Here is an 8978-nt window from a genome sequence, read left to right on the forward strand (position 1 = left end):
GACCGCCCGGGCCCACATGGCAGCTCGTTCCCCTCCGCGGGGCAACGGAACTGCGGGCGCGGCCGAGATCTCTGGCCGCAATCCCCGCCGGGATCACGACGGGCGCGCCCCCCAGATCCCCGGCGCCTCCTATAAACCCCCGCGGAACCCCCCACGTCCACCCTACCCCGCAGCACCGCCCCAATTCCTAGCCGCCTCGCCACGCAGCTCCGTCGAGCAGAGCAGAGGGCTGCGCCGCCGCGGCCACGCCGCTCCGCCACGCCGGAGGCCCGGCCAAGCCGTGCAGGACCTTCGCCGTGGGGCCAGCGACGTCCCAGAGCCCTTCTTCTCCGACTCCGACCCCTGCATCAACCCATCCGTGCGCGCAGCGCCGATTCCCGCCGCCGGAGCTCGCCGCCCACCCCCGCTGCGCCACGTCGCCGCCCATCCCGAGCCTCGGTAAGAATCACCAAACCCTCTCTGTCGCTTTGGCGCTAATTTGGACGGGCCATAGCCCCTGGGACCGCCGGTACACCGCCCTCCGGTGGGTTCCCAGCGCTCAGTGCCGCCGCTGCCGTCGCATCCACTCCCCTGAGCCATCCCAACCCTAGCTAATGCCACAGGTGGATCACGCATGACGCGTATACCCTCCCTGACCCCAAATCCTGACCGAATCGACCCTTGGAAGCCGGATTAGCGAGCTCCGTCGAGCCCTGGTGAAGCGCCGCCGCGGGATTTGTCGCCGGCGGGCGAGCACCACCGCCCATCGCGCTAATTGAATCCCAGCCGCCCGATCTGCCTTGGACGCTTAGGATTAGAACAGGTTACCCCTTTGATCCGAGCCACAAGATCCAGATCTGACGGCTGACATCTTTAGATACCGGTTCGGCCTGGTTTTCTTTCTAAAGAGCCCCTGAGTTTTTCTCGAATCAACCCGCGCTCCTTGCTAGTTCAAAAATATTTACAGATCGGCCCAAAACTTTGCACAGAACCCCCTGAGCTTTCTAGAAATCAAACCCGCCGTCCAAGGCCGCCGGTTTTACGAGTTAGCCCCTGGATCTAACCTTTATTTACATCCAGGCCCTCGGTTTTAGCAGAATAGCCCCTGAAACTTCAGTTTTCTTACAAATAAGCCCTTGCACCTTGTTTTTAGCCCAGAAAATGCGTTTTAGCTTCGTTTTTAGCGTTCTTTATGTCCACGCGATCGTTGTAACGCGTAGAATAGTTCTAGAGTAGTTTTGTGCACTGTTTTTATGTATTGATGTACTGTTTCTTAGTTTTTGTTAGTATTTGCTTGTATGCTTATTGTTGTGCATTGTTTTGGCCATGTGTTCGTGAGTAGACGTTGATCCTTCTGAGGAGCCCCAGTACCAGTACCCGGAGCAGCCGTCTTCGGAGCACTTTGAGCAGCAGCCAGAGCAGTACGAGGAAGGCAAGTATAACATGAACAACCTACCACTTTTAATTACAATTTCATACTGCATTTTAATACTGTATGCCTTTAAGGATTTCCTAGCCAGTTATATCCTTTAAATATACCTTTGGGTTGCATTTTGGTTAGTTGTGCTAGGTTGCTGCGCTATAACACACTCTGGTCCTTTTTAATTAATTTGACTAATGGTTTACTTGAACTTAATTCTGAGAGTGGCACTCTGTGTGGCTTGAGTGGCTCACGTCTCGTTAAAATTGGCTTTTGTTAGAAACATGGTTTAGGGGGCCAGCACGGTGCTTACTGCCTGGTTGGCCACTCTCCATAAGGACCGGTTCATAGAGCGACAACCTGGGACAACAGCGCTACCACAAGACTGGAATGGGACGGTCTTGGCTTACTAATTAGGCCATGTTGGTTCGGGAGTAACTTACCGACGGGGCATGGGGGGTGGTGAGCTTCAATGGTGGCCAGGCTACGAGGCTGGTCTGTGTGTCTTGTACCCCCTCGAGGTGGTTACCATCGTTGCGGAGCCTGATTCCTTAGCGGTTACACCTTGCCAATGTGTCCTTTGTAACGGCCTCGTAGTGAGTCGCTAGTCATCTCACCTAAGGAAGTGTAATGAACAACTGGCGTAGCTCACGACTTGTGGGTAAAGATGTGCAACCTCTGCAGAGTGTAAAACTGGTATACTAGCCGTGCTCACGGTTATGAGCGGCCCAGATCCTCCTTTTGATTAGTGAAGTTATCTCCTTCCGACGAGGGAGGTGCTTCTCGGGGTTTACCTTGGTGGCTTGGTTTTGGTATGGTTCTCAGTAGTAGTATAATTAAATTTGATTAATTACTATATAACTGGGTTAATGGTAATTCATCAACTCGTAGTAAATAGCTTTAATAAAATTTGTCAACACTTAAAAGCTAATGCAGTTGAGTCAGCCAGCCTAGAGCCTCATAGTTTGTGTTATACTTGTTGAGTACAAGTTGTGTACTCACCCTTGCCTCTTCTCTACTTTTTCCTCTTGGCTACGCTACTGCTGCTCAGTTCCTGCCGACACGAGGGAGTTCGTCCAGCGCTACCAGGACTACGAGGACTTCTAGGTGTTCGTCTCCCAGTCGACGTCCCTGTGGCGCCCTGCTTCAGCTTCGGAGAGCTTTTATCGTATTTTGTACTTCGCTTCCGCTGTATCAGACATTTTGTCATTATTATAATAAATAACATTCGTATTCGCTTATTTATGTCTTTTTACGTGATATGTGCTATGATATACTGTTCATTCTGTTGTATATACGTGTGACTTGATCCTGGCACGTATATGATTGCTCGGTTTATGTTCTTTTATAAACCGGGTGTTACAGAGTGGTATCAGAGCCATATCGACTGTAGGGCGAAGCCTAGATAGAACTGGTCGAGTTTTAGGACTTCTTCTCACCAATCCTTGTCTGCTGAAACTATTTTACTATTATACCCCTTGACTTCTTTGACTTTTTACCCTTCTTGCCTTGATTTCTCTCTCTGGAGAATAGTTTTCGTAGATTTTGGCCTGAATCAGTCATCTGACCACCATGAGTTAGCTAGGTGACCTTTTTATAATAACACGATAGCACGTTCTGCGACGTGTTGTGTTAGTCGAGTCTTTTGCTAAACTCGGCTAAGTCGTGAAAATCGTCTGCTTGTTATTATGCTGCATGCTTGATTTGGATTTTTGACTGATTGCATAGCTTAGTAGTTTAAATTTGTTTAAAGAAAATCACTCAGATGTTAAAGTTAACTAATTAATAAAATGAGTTAGATCGTTGGGGGTAAAACAGTCAACTCTATCCTGTCTACTTTATCATGGCTGAGTCTTTTTCCGCAAAGAGTTATCATATCCATCTGAGTTTATTCCTGCAATATCCTTACTCGTGAAATCTTTTGTTCAAATCAGATGGTGAACACCAGGAGCACCGGTTCCGGTTCTGGCCAGCAGCAGGGTCAGAACAACCAGGGTACTGGAATCCCGATGCCTCCGCCCTTGACTCCGGAGCAGTACTTCCAGCTCCAGATGCAGATGATGGCTACCCTGAACAACACTGTTCAGGCTCTCCAGCACGCTCACACTCAGCCTCCGCCTCCTCCACCGCCGCAGCCTCGCGACAGGCGTGCTGAGTTCCTGAGGGGTCACCCGCCGACGTTTTCTCACACGTCCGACCCTCTTCAGGCTGACGACTGGCTCCGTGCAGTGGAGCGTCAGCTGGACATCGCCCAGTGCGATGATCGTGAGCGCGTCTTGTACGCCGCAGGACAGCTGCGAGGTGCAGCTTTGGACTGGTGGGAGTCCCACCCAGTTCACGACCGCGAGGCTCTCACCTGGCTCCAGTTCAGGGAGCGTTTCCGTAGCCACAACGTCCCCGCGGGCGTTATGAAGATGAAGCAGAAGGAGTTCCTTGCACTGAAGCAGGTAATCTTAAGTATAATCATTCAGCGTTTTCTTTTGAGCTAATGCCCCCTTGTTCTATCCTTATGAATCTTGAGTTAATCTTCCGATATCTATCTGTCTTTGTGAATTCAGGGGACTATGTCGGTCACGGAGTATCGTGATCGCTTTCTTCAGCTGGCACGCTACGCCCCTGCCGAGGTTGCGGATGACCGCAAGAAGCAGGAGCACTTCATGGAGGGTCTTGAGGACTACCTCCAGTACGCGCTGCTCAACCTCCGCTTCGACGACTTCAACCATCTGGTTGACAGTGCGCTCAACACTGAGCGTAAGCACTTGGAGATGGAGGACAAGAAGAGGAAGGTTGTCCCCGTTGCTTCCGGCAGCAACACTCGTCCACGACTCCAGCAGCCTCAGCCGTACCAGCAGCAGCACCGGCCTCCTCAGCAGTACCAGCAGAGGCCACCGCAGCAGTACCCGCCTCGACAGCAGCAGGCAGGTCAGGGCCCGAGGTTACCGGCACCTCCGGCTCGTACTGCTCTACCAGCTCCACCGGCACCGCAGGCTCCACGTCCGGCAGCTCCTACCGGACAGCAGGCTCCAGCACCTCCTCGCGTCTGCTATCACTGCGGCCAGCCGGGGCACTACGCCAACACTTGCCCCCGGAAGGCGCAGGCGGGACAGCAGGGGCGCCCAGCTCAGCCCAGGGCGCCACCTCAGGGCAGAGTGAACCACGTGACGGCCGAGTCAGCGGCCGAGGCTCCCAACGTGGTTATTGGTACGTTCATGGTCAACTCCCATCCAGCTTCAGTGCTTTTCGATACTGGTGCTACTCATTCTTTCATCACCAAGTCATTTGTTGAGGAGCATAGTTTCTTTACCACTGCATTAAAGAACTGTCTGCTAGTTTCTTCACCGGGAGGGGAGTTGAGATCCCATATTGTTTGCCCCCGAGTCAGTGTAGCCATAAGGGGGGCAATGTTCAGTGCTGATCTGAGGGTGCTGGACACCAAGGGTATCGATGTGATTCTGGGAATGGATACTCTTGCCAAGTGGGGAGTCAGAATTGATTGTGCTCATCGAGCAGTTCACCTGACAGCATCTGATGGCCAAGAGGTGACAGTTAGTGCTTCAGAGCCTTCTGGATTTCTTCACCATATGGAGGCTAGACCCACGGACGGAATTCGCGTGGTGTCTGAATTCCCGGATGTCTTTCCGGATGATCTGCCAGGTATGCCGCCCGAACGCGCCATTGAGTTTTGTATTGATCTCTTGCCTGGCACAGCTCCTATTGCAAAGCGGCCCTACCGCATGGCACCTATAGAGCATGAAGAGGTCAAGAAAACTATTGATGAGTTGCTAGCCAAGGGCTATATCCGTCGCAGCTTCTCTCCTTGGGCTTTTCCATTGCTGCTAGTAGATAAGAAGGATGGCTCGAAGAGGATGTGTGTGGATTATCGTGAGCTGAATGCAGTCACTATCAAGAACAAGCATCCACTGCCCCGTATTGAGGATCTCTTCGATCTGCTTCGAGGTGCTCGTATATTCTCGAAGATTGATCTTCGTTCGGGTTATTTTCAGCTGAGGATCCGTCCTGGGGATATTCCGAAGACGGCATTCACCTGCAAGTACGGGCTATATGAGTATACAGTCATGTCCTTCGGCTTGACTAATGCCCCGGCTTTCTTCATGCATCTGATGAACATGGTCTTCATGGATTATATGGATGTCTTCGTGGTGATTTTCATTGATGATATTCTGATCTTCTCCAAGACAGAAGAAGAGCATGAGGAGCATTTGAGGCTCGTGTTGCAGAGATTGAGAGAGCATCAGCTGTATGCCAAGTTCAGCAAGTGCGAGTTCTGGATTGACGAGGTTCCATTCCTCGGTCATGTTATCTCTCAGGGAGGCATTGCTGTTGATCCGAGCAAGGTGAAGGATGTGCTCGAGTGGGAGACACCGCAGACAGTGAAGGAAGTCAGATCTTTCTTGGGCTTAGCAGGATATTATCGGAGGTTCATTGAGAATTTCTCCAAGATCGCGAAGCCTTTGACTTCTTTGCTGGAGAAGAATGTGGCTTTTGTATGGACTGATGAGCGTCAGATGGCCTTTGATGAGCTGAAGAAAAGGTTGACTACGGCGCCAGTCCTGACTCTGCCGGACCAGACGAAGAGGTTCACTGTATATTGTGATGCTTCGAAGGATGGTCTTGGGTGTGTTCTGATGCAGGAGGGCAGAGTGATAGCTTATGCTTCACGGCAGTTACGTCGGCATGAGCTGAATTATCCTACTCATGATCTCGAGTTAGCCGCAGTTGTGCATGCTCTGAAGATTTGGAGGCATTACTTGTATGGGCAGCGGTGTGATATCTACACTGATCACAAGAGCCTCAAGTACATTTTCACGCAGAATGAGCTGAACATGCGGCAGAGGAGATGGTTAGAGTTGGTCAAGGACTATGATCTGGAGATTCACTATCATCCGGGTAAGGCCAATGTTGTAGCAGATGCTCTGAGCAGAACAAGTTATGTCAACATGGCCGTGGCTTTCCAGATGCCTCCAGAGTTATGCGAGGAGTTCGAGCAGTTGAGTCTGGGCTTCTTGCATCATACTTCTAGTGCAGCATTTGAGGCAGTACCGACTCTAGAGGCAGAGATCAGGCAGCATCAGAAAGATGATGAGAAGCTGCAGGAGATCCGTGAGTTGCTCAAGAAGGGCAAGGCTCCTCATTTCAGAGAGGATGATCAGGGTACCTTGTGGTACAAGAACCGGATCTGTGTTCCAGATGTGAAGGATCTTCGGAAGTTGATTCTGAGTGAGGCCCATGATACAGCTTATTCTATTCATCCGGGCAGCACGAAGATGTACTATGATCTGAAGGAACGTTTCTGGTGGTATGGGATGAAGCGTTCAGTGGCAGAGTACGTGGCTATTTGTGACACCTGTCAGTGTGTCAAGGCTGAGCATCAGAGGCCAGCAGGTCTATTGCAGCCTTTGAAGATTCCAGAGTGGAAATGGGAAGAAATCACTATGGACTTCATTGTTGGATTGCCTCGTACTCAGAAAGGGTACAACTCCATTTGGGTAGTAGTGGATCGTCTGACGAAGGTTGCTCACTTCATTCCAGTGAACACTACTTACTCCGGTGCTAGACTCGCAGAGTTGTACATCTCTCGGATTGTCTGCTTGCATGGTGTGCCGAAGAAGATTATATCTGACAGAGGGTCTCAGTTCACTTCTCGTTTCTGGGAGCAGCTCCATGATTCGTTGGATACGAAGCTGCGCTTCAGTACGGCTTATCACCCTCAGACAGATGGGCAGACAGAGAGAACCAACCAAGTGTTGGAGGATATGCTGAGAGCTTGTGCTATTCAGTATGGTACTAGTTGGGATAAGTGCCTGTCATTTGCTGAGTTCTCATATAACAACAGCTATCAGGCCAGTCTGAAGAAGTCACCCTTCGAGGCATTGTATGGCAGAAAATGCAGGACTCCTCTCTATTGGGATCAGATTGGTGAAAAGCAGCTCTTCGGTCCTGAGATCATAGATGATGCAGAGCAGATGGTTCAGGCTGTGCGAGAAAATCTGAGGATTGCACAGAGCAGACAGAAGAGCTATGCTGATGGCAAACGGAGAGACCTGACTTTCAGTGTCGGTGATTATGTGTACCTGAAGGTGTCTCCGATGAGAGGAATCCGCAGATTTAATGTCAAAGGGAAGTTAGCACCTCGTTATGTGGGGCCATTCAAGGTGCTAGAGCGGAAAGGCGAAGTTGCTTATCGCCTGGAGTTACCTCTCAGCCTCTCAGGAGTTCATGATGTCTTTCATATATCTCAGCTGAAGAGGTGTTTGCGAGTACCCGAGGAGCAGGCACCCCTGGATGGAGTCGATGTCCAGGAGGATCTGACTTATACTGAGCATCCGGTGAAGATTCTGGAGACATCAGAGAGGGTTACTCGGAACAAGCGCATCAAGATGTGCAGAGTTCAGTGGAGTCACCACAGTGAAGCTGAGGCTACTTGGGAGCGAGAAGATGAGTTGAAGAAGACATATCCAGATCTCTTTGCTAGCCAGCCCAGCTAAATCTCGGGACGAGATTTCTTTAAGGGGGTAGGGTATGTAACACCCTAATTTTAAATTTCAGTATTTATCAATAAATTTAATTGGCTTTAGTAATTTTCTCTAAGGTTTATTGTGTTTAGTTGGCATTTAATCTAATTTTTGTTCCTAATTAATTAAAATTTATCATAGGTTTAAATTTTTGTTGCATTCATGCTGGTGCATGGCTTTATTTTGTTTGAATGCATAGGAGTTGAATTCAAATTTTGTTTGAATTCAAATAGCTTGGTTTGAGTTAGATTTAGGAAGGAGGGAAATAGAATTTAGAAAAGGAAACAAACCCCAAAGCAAACCCAAACCCAATCCTCCCCAGCCCAGCCCGTTCTCTCTTTCTCTCGGCCCGTTTCCTCCCTACCGCAGCCAGTCCAGCGCGGCCCAGCACGCGCTCGCGCAGCAGCCGCTCGCCCAGCTCCGCGTCCCGTAGCCCGGCCCGCTTTCCCCGGAAGCCCAAAACCCAGCCTCCCCGCCTCAGGCCCGCTGACGCTGCGGCCTGCCTCCGCCCACTCCCGCGCGACGCGTCTCCCGCCCCGTCGGCCTGCCAGCCAGGGCCCGCGCGTCAGCCGCACCCCGCGTCGCCGCTCTCTCACCCGCAGCGCCTGACCGCCCGGGCCCACATGGCAGCTCGTTCCCCTCCGCGGGGCAACGGAACTGCGGGCGCGGCTGAGATCTCTGGCCGCAATCCCCGCCGGGATCACGACGGGCGCGCCCCCCAGATCCCCGGCGCCTCCTATAAACCCCCGCGGAACCCCCCACGTCCACCCTACCCCGCAGCACCGCCCCAATTCCTAGCCGCCTCGCCACGCAGCTCCGTCGAGCAGAGCAGAGGGCTGCGCCGCCGCGGCCACGCCGCTCCGCCACGCCGGAGGCCCGGCCAAGCCGTGCAGGACCTTCGCCGTGGGGCCAGCGACGTCCCAGAGCCCTTCTTCTCCGACTCCGACCCCTGCATCAACCCATCCGTGCGCGCAGCGCCGATTCCCGCCGCCGGAGCTCGCCGCCCACCCCCGCTGCGCCACGTCGCCGCCCATCCCGAGCCTCGG

The sequence above is a fragment of the Panicum virgatum genome, chromosome 5K (assembly GCF_016808335.1).
Source record: "Panicum virgatum strain AP13 chromosome 5K, P.virgatum_v5, whole genome shotgun sequence".
In the NCBI taxonomy this organism is placed as follows: domain Eukaryota; kingdom Viridiplantae; phylum Streptophyta; class Magnoliopsida; order Poales; family Poaceae; genus Panicum; species Panicum virgatum.